Raw genomic sequence first — 13,907 nt, 5'->3', positions numbered from 1 at the left:
GAGCTCGGGGTGTGGGGCGCGCGACCATTGGATGAACTTTCCCCGCGAGCTGGCCGGGAGCAGAGCCCACCTCCCGGCCCTCTCTCCGCCCTCCCATTGGCCGTTCGTGTCCCCCCCGCGCCCGCTCCCGTCTCCTCCCGCCCGGATGGAAACGGGGTTGAGGGGGTGGGAGGCCGAAGCCAGGCGGAGGGTGAGCGGTCCTCCTAGTAAGGGGGCACTAGAGAGCCAATCAGGACAAGACGTGGAAAAGAGGCGCCGCGTTAGCCAGTCACATTCCGAGGTCCGTGTCGGGGCCGGCTGACGCGAGCGCGGGCCGCAGCCAATGGGCGTGCCACCGCCCGTTTGCTCTTCAGCGGCCGGTCGGGGGCGGTGGAAGAGCGAGTGAAGGCAGCGCGACGCTGACGGCGACAGAGCCCTCTCTGGACTGCCAGGAGGAAAGCGAGGCCCGAGCCTCTGCGTCTAGGTGAGAGGCGGGGACGCCGGGCGGGAGAGGCGGGCTGCGGGTCCCTCCTCGCCTGGCCGGGGCCACGGCTCTGGGAGCCGGGGAGGCAGGCCTGGCCGAGGCGGGGGCTACACCAGCTGCCCCGCCCCCGCCCACGGCTGCGTAGAGCGGGGGGCGCCCGCTTCTGCCCGGATGGTCTCTGCGAGGCTTGGCGGGGCCACCGCCCTCTGGAGAGCCGGGACTGAGAGCGGTGCCATAGGGGGGGCTTGGTTTGCAGACGCGGAGCCTGGGGGCGCCGCCTGGGGCGGTGAGACCGCGTAGAGGTGGCGAAGGTGGGGCGGAGTAGTTAACGGAGGAGCAGGTTTGTGCGCCTGAGGGTGGCAGTGAAAGGAGGCCTGTGATGGCAGGATTCTGGGTCTGGGGACGAAGAAAGTGATGGGAATAGGGTGATGCTCAGAAAAGGGTGCCCGGGGAGAAGGTGCGGAGCCGGGGCGTGTGGTTGGCCTCTTGGAAGTAGGCATTGATTGAGACTGGGGGGAAATGAGCTGGGAGTGAAGGGAGGACAGGCTTGGGACACGTGAATCTGGAGTAAGAGGCACTTACTAAAGCCGGAAGGTGACTGAGAGGCAGAGGTTTTAGGTGAGGTGTGGTTGGAGGCTGTTAGACTAGAAAGCGTTAGGTGGCCAGTTAGGAGAAAGTATACGAGGAGCAAACGAGGTAGGTTTATGTATGGTAACTGAAGGGTGTGGATCTTTTATGAGTAAGTCAGCAAGAATAACTGTCGGTTTTGTCAGGTAGGAGTCAGTTAGCCAGGTCCATAGGTTCATTCACTACTCATCGATGGCCAAACTCACAGACTTGTTAACTCTCACCGCTGAGGTTGATTGTCCTCCCTCCCCAACCCTCCTCCTTCCTCCCCAACCCTTCTCCCACCCGTGTGACAGTTCATCTCATTGTTTTGCCTCAGCAGCACACGAACTCATCTTCTCACAAGCCATGGCACAAATATTGTTTGCTTTTGATTGGATGGCAGTGAGGAATCGCTTAATTCTTATATCAAAAAAAAGTAGAATGTGTTAGTTTAAAGACACCATCACAGGATACTTTGCGAAAACTGCAATACAGGGGAGTTTCTCAACAGTCATGTGTCATAAAAATGATGTAAGATCTCTTACAGTAACACAAGTAAGAGTGAACATAAGTACAATTCTCTTACTCTATAAGAATCAAGCATTTTGATGTAGAATTTGATTATGCATCCTGCTTGTTGGGAAATTTTTCAGCCTTGGGAAGAGTTTTGTAGCTAAATAGGTTCAAAGTTCTTTTCACTTACAGGAAAGAAAAACGTGGTATCACTGCTACTACCTTTCTGTTTAATGCTTTGGAAGTTTTATTTGCGGGGTATGGACAGAGGTTGGGGGCAGGGAAAAGATAGTAGAAAAGAAAATGGTCCATTACTACATTTCCATTGGATTTAAACAGGAGGAGGTGATACAACTGAGGTATTATTTCTGCCTGAGGATAGGACAAAAGGATTGTGAAGAGTTAAGTGCTTCTTTACCAACATGAAGTAGTATAGTGTTAAGGACAAAACCCAAAGAGGGCATTTGTCATATAGGATGTTTCCTAATTAACCAAATCAACAAAGCATTATAGGTAATGGACCATTCTTTAGGATGTAGAAATAGTTTTGTGGAAGTAATTTCTTGGTAATGCTATTCACTGATCACATTTTACTCTTAGTATAACAGAGTACCTAAGTGCTGAGGGGCTGAGGCGACTCGAAGCAGAGAAGTAATCTGAGTGGTGTGGAGTTAATCAGGGAAAGTTTCCTGGAAGAGGTGAGTGTTGAGCCATCTTTTGAACTAGGAGTTGGGACATGGGTTATTGCAAGATAAGAGGATGGCATTCCAGTAGTATGGACATGTTATAAGCAACTGTGGACAAGAGTGACAAATTAAAAATGGTTTTTAAGGAGGATTGAAGATTTGAATGAAGATCTTTTTAAAAATAAATTTTATTTATTTATTTATTTTTGGCTGAGTTGGGTCTTCGTTGTTGCACGCAGGCTGTCTCTAGTTGTGGTGCGCTGGGGCTACTCTTCTTTGTGATGCATGGGCTTCTCATTGCGGTGGCTTCTCTTGTTGTGGAGCACCGGCTATAGGTGTGCAGGCTTCAGTAGTTGTGGCACGCGGGCTCTAAAGCGCAGGCTCAGTAGTTGCTTGAGGCACACGGGCTTAGTTGCTCCGCAGCATGTGGGATCTTCCCGGACCAGGTTTCGAACATGTGTCCCCTGCATTGGCAGGTGGATTCTTAACCACTGCGCCACCAGGGAAGCCCATGAATGAAGATATAAAGGTGTAGAAATCAGCTAAGTCTGTTGTTATAGCTTAGTTGATAAATGATGGTTTTGTATGGTGGCTAGGAGAGAAAAATTAGAATAGTTGATGATGGATTGGAGATAAGTGGTGAAGAGTACAAAAATGTTTTTTGATAGTTATGATAAGAGGAATATGGTGAAAGTAAATTAGGTTATTGAGAAGTAGATTTGGTGTTCAACCGTATATAATAATAAATTCTTTTTTTTTTTTTGCGGTACGCAAGCCTCTCACTGTTGTGGCCTCTGCCACCGCGGCATGTGGGATCTTCCCGGACCGGGGCACGAACCCGTGTCCCCTGTATCGGCAGGCAGACTCTCAATCACTGTGCCACCAGGGAAGCCCAATAATAAATATTTTTGATTCCTGTACTAGATTATGTTGATAATAATAGCAAAATTTATTGGGTGCAACTTTGTGCCAGAAACTGTTTTGAGCTTTCCAAGCATCATCTTCCTTTGATTATCCCTACTTTATAAATGAGAGAACTGAGGTTCAGAAAGATTTAATTTAACCAAGGTAACACAACTAGTAGGTGGCAGGTCAGGGTTGGCAAAGTCAGTAAGTAAACGTAAATTGAGCATCTGCTTCATGCCAGGCATTGTGTTATTAAGTGCTAGGGATTCAAGGTTGACAAGCAAATTCAAAGTCAGGACTGAGCCATGTTTTAGAGATTGTCAGGAGTTAACAGAAGAGAGCCAGTGAAGAAATAGAAAAAGATTAGTTGGAGAGACTTTTGTAGACACTGAGGAATATACTGTTTAGGGAAACTTAGGATAGAGTTTTAAGAAAGAGGAAGTGATCATCAGCAAAATATGTAGAGACTCAGAAGAGGAAAGATTGAGAAGAAACCATTGAGTTAAGTAAGGAAAAACTGTGAATTTGGTCTCAAGAAAGCCATAATGAAGATACTAACATATGGACTGGTAGTTAATTGTGTTTAGTGGCAAGTGCTCTATACAAATTTAAAGTTTGGTATGATCATAATTATGGTCAAATTCATAGGAAAGATGTTGGTATGTCCTTTTGTAATATTTTAGTTATTGGCTGGTAAGATCATGGGTAGTTTAAAAATGCTGGTACTTTTTGTATTTTTCCAAGTTTAAAAAAAAGCATTGTTACTTTTATCATTAGTGGGGAAAAATCATTCAACTAAAATGAACTAATAGTGAGAGAATATGTGGGTGGTCTAGTCTGTACTATGTTTGGGGTAGGAGAGAAGATGGTCTTATTTCAGTGTCTACTGCATATGAGCCACTTTGCTAGGCACAGTCCCATCCTGGCAATGACTTGTTATTGTTGGAAACAACCTGAAACTACATTTGCTTAATCTGGGGGATCAGGTTACTAAAGCACCCTGAATCATGGAGATACGGTCTTGGCTTTTCTGAACATTGTTTAATAAATGAATTTAAGGTTAAAAAAAACCAAACCAGTCGTACATTGAGTCATTTTAAATGTGCCTTTTTGACCTTATACCCTTCTCTCCTCCCACACGTAGGCTTATAGTTCCTCTCTTCAGTGGGTTTGTATTGGGCTTAGAGTCTCAGTTCAGTAAGGCAACATGAAAGTGCTGAGTTTACATATAACAAGTTTAACTTAAACACTTAAAATTTGTCATTGTTTTCTGTTCCCAGTTTGAAGAAGAAAAGAGAGAAATTTCAAGAAAATAAGCTTTTCTTATCAAATAATTATTCCAAAGGAAATTAGTAGTATTTGCCCTAGGGTTAGTACAGATTTATTCCAATCTTATAAGTCAAGAATGGGACGTAGTTTTTAGTTTTAATTTCATTTGGTCCATAGGAATTGTGGAAGGAAACTTAATATTTCATCTAGGCACTGTACTATGTTCCTTAAATAAATTATTACATTTAATTCTCAGGCAATTCTCTAAGGTGGTTATCTTATTTTATGAAGAGAATGAGATTTGGAGAAATTAGTAACTTTCCAAAGGCCAGAGAGCTAAGTGGCAGAGCTGGAGATTCCAGTTTGCTTTCTCTGACTCCAGAGCTCATGCATATGAGATGTATGGCAAAAAGGACTTGTTTATTAATACAGACAACTGAAAAAAATGCCACATAGCCTTAGGTATTTAGTAACTATTCGTTACTTTAGAAGATGGGACTCTTGCTCTTTGTGTTTGTGCCTGTGACATGGGGTCTTAAATGATAGTGATTTTTGTGTCTTATAGGGTGCGTTATATTTTATTGCTTTAGAGGTGTGTGTTTTCACATTTTAATATTTTTTGAAATGAAGATTTTACAGTGTCTATATTTTTTAAAAAATGTTTACAAAATGGATACTATGTCTTAAAGTCAAATGTGTCTCAGAATTAAGGAAGTGTGGAATGTGCATATAGTATTCATGTATAACTGTCTTAGCAGTTTGTTTGCATTTTCTACCCAGCCTCCTCCCTTTACTTAGTGTATTGCTTTTTTTTTTTAGTATGGTAGAATACAGAATTGAAGTGTATATTAATAATAAAATAGTCATTCTCTTTAGGTAGTGAATATTATGGGGTAGGAGGAAATTTTTTATGTAGAAAATTCACATTGCACTGTGAATGAGCAGATCTGAATTTTACTTTTGGTTTTGTTAGCAACTTGATGTGTAACTTGAGGCAAGTCACTTCCCCTCTCTGAGCTTTAGTTTCCTCATCTGTAGAATAGAGTGGGGAGGGGAACTTTTAGACCTGTCTAGCTTAAAGAAACTGTATGCCTTCTTTCTAATTAAAAATGTGAATGCCTTAGAGCCCTTTCTTAAAATACTGTATTTGTTGCTTTTTACTATTTTTTCTTTCCCTTTATCTCCCTTTCTTCCCTCCCTGCCCTTTTTCCCATGGATCCTTGAGGGTATTGTCAGATTCTTAATTTATTAGAGAGTATGAATTACTTTTTATATCCTCCATTTATCAAGACAGGATATCTGAGAAAAGTAGGTAACCAGTAAGTAGTGAATGAATGAATATGTTTTATCTGGGTTAATAAAAGAATTGTTTAAATAAAATACCATCAAAGAGTTGTTGAAGTTTCATTGAAGGATAGTACTGCTGCCTTTCACATAAAGAATGAAATGTGTTTAGCAAAGTAACTGCTCTCTACTGGGCAGATGTACAAAGAGGAAAGCTCCTGCACCTGTCTTTAAGAAGCTCTCTGTTCTAATAGGCGAGGCCAATGTCTTTAAACTTTGTATTATGGAAAATTGCAAACATAAAAATATAATAATATGCATATCACCAGCTTTAACATTTTTCAACTTGTGGTCAATCTTGTTTTTTCTGTATCTCCACCCACTCCCCTCCCCCTTCTTAATTTTGAAACAAGTCCCTAGACATTTTTACCTGTTATTACCATACAGCATGATAAATGCAACAATAGACATGCTAATCTAAGTGAAGTGGAAATTTCTTCATATAAATATATTTGAGACTTGTATATTATACTGTTCTGAGCAAGAGAAATTAGATATAATAATCTACTGTAGGACAGGGATAAGTAGTTGGAGAGACTGAATATACATGTATAAAACAGAATGTAGCAACGTAAGATCATATGCCAGTATTAGAGATTCTAAATGGGAAATGACATTGGTGGAGTGTGTGTGTGTGTTTAAGTTTTAACTGTTTGACAGTTTTAAGATTGCTTTGAGATATCTAGTCTAGATCATTCTTGTTCTTTATGGAATTTTTGCCAAAAATGTTGGCATGGCAGCCACATGAGAAATCCTTCTTGAATGTAAGGAATTCTTACCACTATATCTTATTATTTTGGAGTATTGACTTAAAAACTTTGAACTATTAACTGAGAATTAAAATCTTAAAATATATCCCATGATGCAGAGTCTTAGTCAAAGGTCATAAACTTCTTTGAGCATCTCAGAGCTTTGTGCTATCTCTTCTCCTCAGAAAAAATATACATATACACTTAGTTTTTCTAATAATTTCAGGAAGCTAATAATAAGACTTTCAAAACCCATTCAGATATCTTTGAAGGTTTACAGATTCTGGTTTAATAATCCGTTCTTTAATGTATAGGCAGATAGCATACTGCTAAAACTCAACTTTATTTATTTCTTTGTGCTTTTCACCTTCTACATATAAGTGTTTTTGTTTTTTTTAACTTTAAACAATTTTTATTACACAAACGTTGTCACATAATTGGATATTGCTCTACTCTGTACACAATTATTCTTACTCTCCACAGAAAGGCTGCTTCTTAGCTTCTCATCTGTTGATGGCAATCACTAAAATCCTGATTTTAATAGAATAGTAGTAAAAATGCCTCAGTGATTTAAGTTGAAAGCAGTACATTGGTACCTGGCTCTTATACTCATTTACCAGGAATGTGCAAATGTCTTTATTCAAAAATACAAAATAAATTATCTGTAGGTATGGACAATGACAGCAGTAAACCATTCTATGTTGTCAACTGAAACCAGTAACTGATGGTTATAGTGATTTTCTTAAACATCAGCCAGCCTTTTCTTCAGTCATCTCCTTCAACTGACCTCTCTTAAAGTTATTGGTGAGGAACGCTGCCTTGAGCTTCCTTTCACATCTCATTAATGATGGTAAAGCACTATCCTAGGAATTAGGACATGCTACCTCCCATCCCACCTCCCATCCCACCCATTCCGCCCATTCCAGGATCCTTCTCTTCTTTAGGAATTTCTGTGACTACGACTTCTACTGTAGTTAACAGAGAGGCCACTCCAGCAGCATCCAGTAAGGCACTTCTTACAACCTTAGTTGGATCGGTGATTCCTTTTTCCACCATATTCACAAAATCTCCAAGCATAGCGTCATAACCAACTTCTGAAGAACTTTGCAAAATTTTCTCAACTATCAGTGATTCTTCGACACCTGCATTCTTAGCAGTGGTCATTGAAGGAATTTTGAGTCAAACAAGTGTTTTTCATTATTGAGTGAAATTATAAAATTCATTATGCAATGCCTAATTTTTTAAAAGACCAATTCTTAATTGCATTCTTGGGGGAAAACAAGCTGTAGCCAGTTTGAATATGTAGGAATGATTTTACCAAAGATTTTGGAATAAGTGTATGGAACTTTATATAATGGCTTCTATCCATCCTGAATTAAGATGAAGTAGAATATGATTTAAGAATGAATAAATACATAAATACCACTTTTTCAGAGGTAAAGGAAAATCTTCTTTGACCTCTCTTGCCCTTAAATAGATAAGATCTGTGGAGGAAAGGATCTGTTAAAGTATTTTGAGGTTCACATTTGTGTTAAAACAACTCCTAGATATGATACACAGAGGCTTAGAAACATGTATTGGTCTGACAGAGGATTGATTCTCTGTAGAGCCCTGAGATCATAAGTGTTTATTGTCCATCTAGTTTGAAGGATGGGCCTAAATATATTTCTTAGAAGTATGGTTTTTTTTTTAACATCTTTATTGGAGTATAATTGCTTTACAATGGTGTGTTAGTTTCTGCTGTATAACAAAATGAATCAGATATATGTATGCATATATCCCCATATCCCCTCCCTCTTGCGTCTCCCTCCCACCCTCCCTATCCCACCCCTGTAGGTGGTCACAAAGCACTGAGCTGATCTCCCCTTGCGATGCGCCTGCTTCCCACTAGCTATCGATTTTACATTTGGTAGTGTATATGTGTCAGTGCTACTCTTTCACTTTGTCCCAGCTTACCCTTCCCCCTCCTCGTGTCCTCAAGTCCATTCTCTACATCTGCATCTTTATTCCTGTCCTGCCCCTGGGTTCATCAGAACCTTTTTTTTTTTTTAGATTCCATATATATGTGTTAGCATACGGTATTTGTTTTTCTCTTTTTGACTTACTTCATTCTGTGTGACAGACTCTAGGTCCATCCACCTCACTACAAATAACTCAATTTCGTTTCTTTTTATGGCTGAGTAATATTCCATTGTATATATGTGCCACATCTTCTTTATCCATTCGTCAGTGGACACTTAGGTTGCTTCCATGTCCTGGCTATTGTAAATAGTGCTGCAGTGAACATTGTGGTACATGACTCTTTGAATTATGGTTTTATCAGGGTATATGCCCAGTAGTAGGATTGCTGGGTCGTATGGTAGTTCTGTTTTTAGTTTTTTAAGGAACCTCCATACTGTTCTTCATAGTGGGTATATCAATTTACATTCCCACCAACAGTGCAAGAGGGTTCCCTTTTCTCCACACTCTCTTCAGCATTTATTGTTTGAGGATTTTTTTTTTGATGATGGCCGTTCTGACCAGTGTGAGGTGAGAAGTATGGGGTTTTAAAAATTTGTGGATTGTACCTAAAATATAATCGTAATAATGGTTATTAGCATAAGCAGAATCCTTAGGAGATAGGAACAGATCACTTAGCTGCTAAATGAGACATTTGACTGCAGAGCAGAGCATAGGTTGTTTGAAGATCAGTGAATATTAGGTGTATGGCTTTAAAGTGATAACCTTGTGACCCATTGGAGTTAATAATTTTCTGAGTATCTAATGTATTACTAGGAAATAAACTTATTCTAATATACAGTAATACATAGACTTTGAGAGCTAGAAGAGGATTTATCCATCAGTGATTTAGCCTCCCCTTCAGTGAATTTTATGACTGATCAGAGCAATTAATTGACTTGCCCAAGGTCACGTGGTTAGTGGCAGTCACAACAGTGTAGTCTGTTGCTCTTATTTATCTTGGCTGTCTTTTCGTTCTGGATCTCAGTTTCTGGAGAAGGAAATATCTTGACAGAGTTTTTAGCATTGTGACTTTGATTCTCAATTGATAAATTGACTAAGAATTCGCTGGGCTTCTTAGATGCGTTAAGTCAGTTTCAGAGCTGGAAAGAGATTCTAAGAATCCACAAAGTCATCAAACACTTCCCTCCTGTTTTCTGTACCTTTCTATGCTTGACAGCATTTTGTTTGTTGCAAGCTTTACATAAGAACCTGGCAAGGTTTTAAAGCTAGACCAGGAAGATTTTTGAGAAGAGGCTTTGTTATGGGATTCAGTTGTTTAAAGAGATTCCTGGAAGCTTCCTCCTCAAAACTAGAGACTGGAGGGATCATTGACATTCAAGTTCAGAGAAGTTTCTATTACTTCCACGAAGGGCTCTGATTCCAAGTCCTCATGCCACATTTGGTTGGTGTGGACCTGGTGACCAGGGAGAAGACCTGCGCCTATAGCTGGGGTAAAGACCTTTAGAACGGTGACCCTCCAGCTCTTTTAATCCCGGCCCTTTAGCTGCGTCATTCTTTAGCTCAGTAATTCCCATTTTCTAGTGGAATAATAACAACTAAATTGTCAAGGTATAAGCATTTTGGGGGAGAGAGGGACTTTCTTCAGCAGTTAGGGAAATGGATGGTTCCTTATTTGAATCACAAAAAATATACTTATCTTAAAGTTTAGACTAGTTAGAAAACTGTAGGTCTCAAATTCTAGTGATGGAATTATATAACACATTCTCCTGGTTTAATAAAACAACTAAAATGATAATAATTAAGCTCAACTTAATTAGAAGAATAATGATAATTGAAAACCATGACCAGTTTCACTGACAATGATTGATTGCTCCTCTTGAAAATTACAGAATTCCAGGTTTTGAGTGTGCATATTTGGAGCGTTGTGAGTTGCAGCAAGCAGAGTTATTAATTGTATACAAACTGAAGTTTTCGGTACATTCTAATAACATACTCATATTTGCAACTCTTAATAACTGGCTTTATAGTTTATTCATAAGTAGCCTTGTGGATCAATGGAAGGTCATGCTTTCTAAATCATTTGTAGACCATGGGAGGTTTGGTCCATGTTTGTATAGTCATTACCTTAGAAGGCTGATGTGGCAATAATGAGCTTTTCAGGAGCATTGTTTCCCTAGCGGTGTTGGGAAATTGGTGAAAGCCCAGCCTTAAAAAGAGGTCAGATGAACCGGTTTGCAGGGCAGAAATTGAGACATAGATGTAGAGAACAAACGTATGGACACCAAGGGGGGAAAGCGGCGGGGGGGTGGTGGGGTGTGTGTGATGAATTGGGCGATTGGGATTGACATGTATACACTAATATGTATAACATGGATAACTAATAAGAACCTGCTTTATAAAAAAAAATTAAATTAAAAAAAGAGGTCTAGGAGTTTCTTTACCTCAGTACATTTTGTAGGTCTTTGATATGCTAATGCACTTTGTAGCTCTCCTGGTTGGGGATAAAATATACAGCATCGCAGCCCCATTTACCACAATTTGGAAAATGCTGCCTTGGTGGACTAGAGCCTGTTTTTAGATTCAGCCTTGGGAACAGATTCAGAAGGCTTCATAAGAAAGTGACACAAGAGAAATGGAGAGGAAATAACAGCATACAGCAGGAACTTCAAAGCACTTTTCCGTAGTTAAGAGTTGCAGGTTATTTGCTATAATAATCAGACTGAGTATAAACAGCTTTCAAACAAAGTCTACTTCTGTAACCAGTGAAATACCTGATTCTAACAACTTGTTCTTAAAGTTACTAATCTTCATGAATAGGCTTTGGTAGTTTTAAATCAGACCACACAAGATACATGATTAGTAATCTGCCTGAGTCAATTTTTTGGGTAAACTTGTATGTGTACGTCTACATGTAATGTTCGTGGTATACATGGAACATTTTCATGTTAAAATCAATTTTGCTGAGTAATTTGAAATGTGTATATATTTTCACGTAAAAGTTCTTAGTTTATTAATCGTCTCATGAAAAATCTGCACAGTCACCACAGATACAATCACTGCAGAGTCTTTACTCCTTCTGTTGTCCAATCTACAGCTCACTTTTTCCCAGCACCAACATTGGCCTTTGCAGTCCTCTTGACTTTCTTCATTCTGTTCTTCGTTCCTTTTGCTGTTTCCTTGAGGTGTTTTTCTTAATGCAGGCCATGTCTTGCATGTCTATGTTAGGGTTCATTTTTCTTTCTGTAGTCCAAGGAATCGTAAATCCTGCCAAAGCCAGTTGTCTTGCCACTGCCAAAATGGATTCTGAATCCACATCCAAAGATGACATCTGGTGTGGTCTTGTACATTTTGGCTAGTTTTTCCTGAATATCGCTCTTAGCTACTTTTGCCTTCCCAGGGTGAAGGATGTCGATGACCAATTGTTTCTGCTAAAGTAGTTGGTTGGTCATGAACTTCCTGGTCTGGAGAGCTACTGTGTCATTTATGATGGTTGCTGATCTTCAAGCAGCCAGAGAGGAAAAGAGTGAAATATTTTCATATTAATTCTTAGGTATATTATGGAATCAGATGCACAACTTTAATGAGTTTTTAAGCAAAATGGGATATTTCGATTTCTGTGTTGTATTGGAGAAGTTTAAGAAGCCTTATCTTTGCTAATACACTTAAAATACTAGTATGCCTTTGTATATTGTATTTCACTTTTTTGAGTCTGAAAGTGTTAGGATAAAAATTACAATATTTAACATGAACACATTTTTATTAAGGTAAGGCATCTGTAGCACAATAGTTGATCTAAAGAAAATCATGTATGACTTTTGGAGGTTACTTTTTTAAGATTGTTTTCTCCCAGAATGGAATTGGATACATGTTTTTGCAAGCTGTGGAACTGTTTATTACCAAACTGTGTTAACAAGAGCACAGCCCTTCTTCTGTAGGCTTTACAGTAGAGAAGTTACCCTACTGGTATACAAGCCTCGAGGACAGAAACAAAGGAAAATGGGTATTGCTAAAAAATTTAAGTTTTCTTGTCAGCAAATAATTTTAATGCTGTAGAATTGACATTTCCTCTCTGATGAAGTAGAACTTGACTTTTAAGGATGTTTTTGTGTTTGATTTTTACATCACTCAAAGGAATTCTGAGTCTGATTTTTCTTAACGTTTAATATTTTCCAGGATAATGAGGTTTTAGAGGCATTTTAACTTGCCAAAGTGCCATGCTTACGGAGTAACATCAATATACAAAATAGTTGTGTAGTGCCCTAAGAACTAACGAACCTACTGAGATTCCTTACCAAGATGTGTCGTAGAAATTGGGGAAGATTGGATATAGAGAGTTAAATATTGGCATATCAATGTCTGTGTAGGCAAACAGAGTGGCCATTATATTCACTTCAATGGGTGCTTACAACAGGGTTGGACACTAGCATCTTTTATTGAAAACCAAGATGCTAGAGTTATTCTTTTGTTTGTTGAAAAATGCTTTGTAAGCCTTAATTTTTGAAAAGAAAAAGGAACCCACTATTCTTATCAACTTGTACATTTTGAGTTTGCATTTTTTAGTCCTTCTTTTGTTGTTTACAGTTCACTTGCAGAGGTTTTCTTTTATGTTGAGTCTTAATCAAAACACTAAATATTCTAGAGTTATTAAAATATAGTAAAAAGACGCTATACCAGTGGTTCCCGATATGCCTCCAGATGAGAGTCTATCAAAAATTTTAAAAGAAAATATATGCTTACCTATAATATGAGGCCTCTTAATAGTCTAACTAAAATGAGTTGGCTTGTTTTTGGCTACAAGTATGTCAACTCCAAGTGGAAATCTACTGGTTATAAGTTCACAATTAAGTGAATATGGGAAAGTGAAATTTTTATTCAGTGAATGAGATTATTTGGTGGGCAAAATCAGTTGACCCTGGAGCAGCAGTGGAAGTTATGGGTGCCAGTCTTCCTAGAAGTCAGAAAAATCTGTGTGTAATTTTACAGTTGGCTCTCTGTATCTGTGGTTCTGCCTTCTCAGGTTCAACCAACTGCAGGTTGTATAATGCTGTAATATGCATTTGTTGAAAAAAATCTGTGCATAAGTACACCCATGTAGTTTAAACCTGTGTTGTTCAAGGATCATCTGTACTTAGAAGTATGAGGCCCATGGGGCCATTTTTTTTAAGGCATTTTGGGTAACTTGAACATGGATTAAATGGGTTACCAAACCAGGTTTGTTTGCCTGATGTGCAGCAAGCCAAACGCTGAGACACCGAGGTTTGCAGCAGAGAAAGGGTTTATTCAGGAGACAGCCAAGTCAGGAGACAGGAGACAGGAGAGCAGATCTCAGATCTGCCTCCCTGAAGGCAAGGGGTTTGAAATATTTATGGGATAAAGAAGCAGGGTGGTATTAGGCATGGGGAAAGG

The 13,907-nt window shown here is 39.4% G+C and overlaps 1 protein-coding gene and 1 pseudogene across 3 annotated transcripts in view; one reads left to right on the top strand and one right to left on the bottom strand.

The window, feature by feature from the left end:
• Positions 1-340: 340 nt before the first annotated feature.
• The window catches only part of FAR1 (fatty acyl-CoA reductase 1), a 73,669-nt gene continuing 60,102 nt past the window's right edge, over positions 341-13,907 (top strand). The window contains exons 1-2 of one of the 3 annotated variants that reach the window (XM_030831469.2): positions 360-463; positions 2,186-2,283. The gene's annotated coding sequence lies outside the window, so the exon portion shown is untranslated. Of the gene's footprint in view, positions 464-781; positions 804-2,185; positions 2,284-13,907 lie in introns of those variants that run through there. The other 2 variants (XM_060303481.1, XM_030831471.3) reach the window with 2 other exon arrangements.
• LOC115839443 (small ribosomal subunit protein eS24 pseudogene) lies at positions 11,597-12,368 on the bottom strand (annotated as a pseudogene).

Source organism: Globicephala melas, chromosome 8 (assembly GCF_963455315.2).
Source record: "Globicephala melas chromosome 8, mGloMel1.2, whole genome shotgun sequence".
NCBI lineage: Eukaryota > Metazoa > Chordata > Mammalia > Artiodactyla > Delphinidae > Globicephala > Globicephala melas.
Note: the sequence above shows the minus strand (reverse complement) of the source record. Positions and strands in the feature narration are given on the sequence as shown.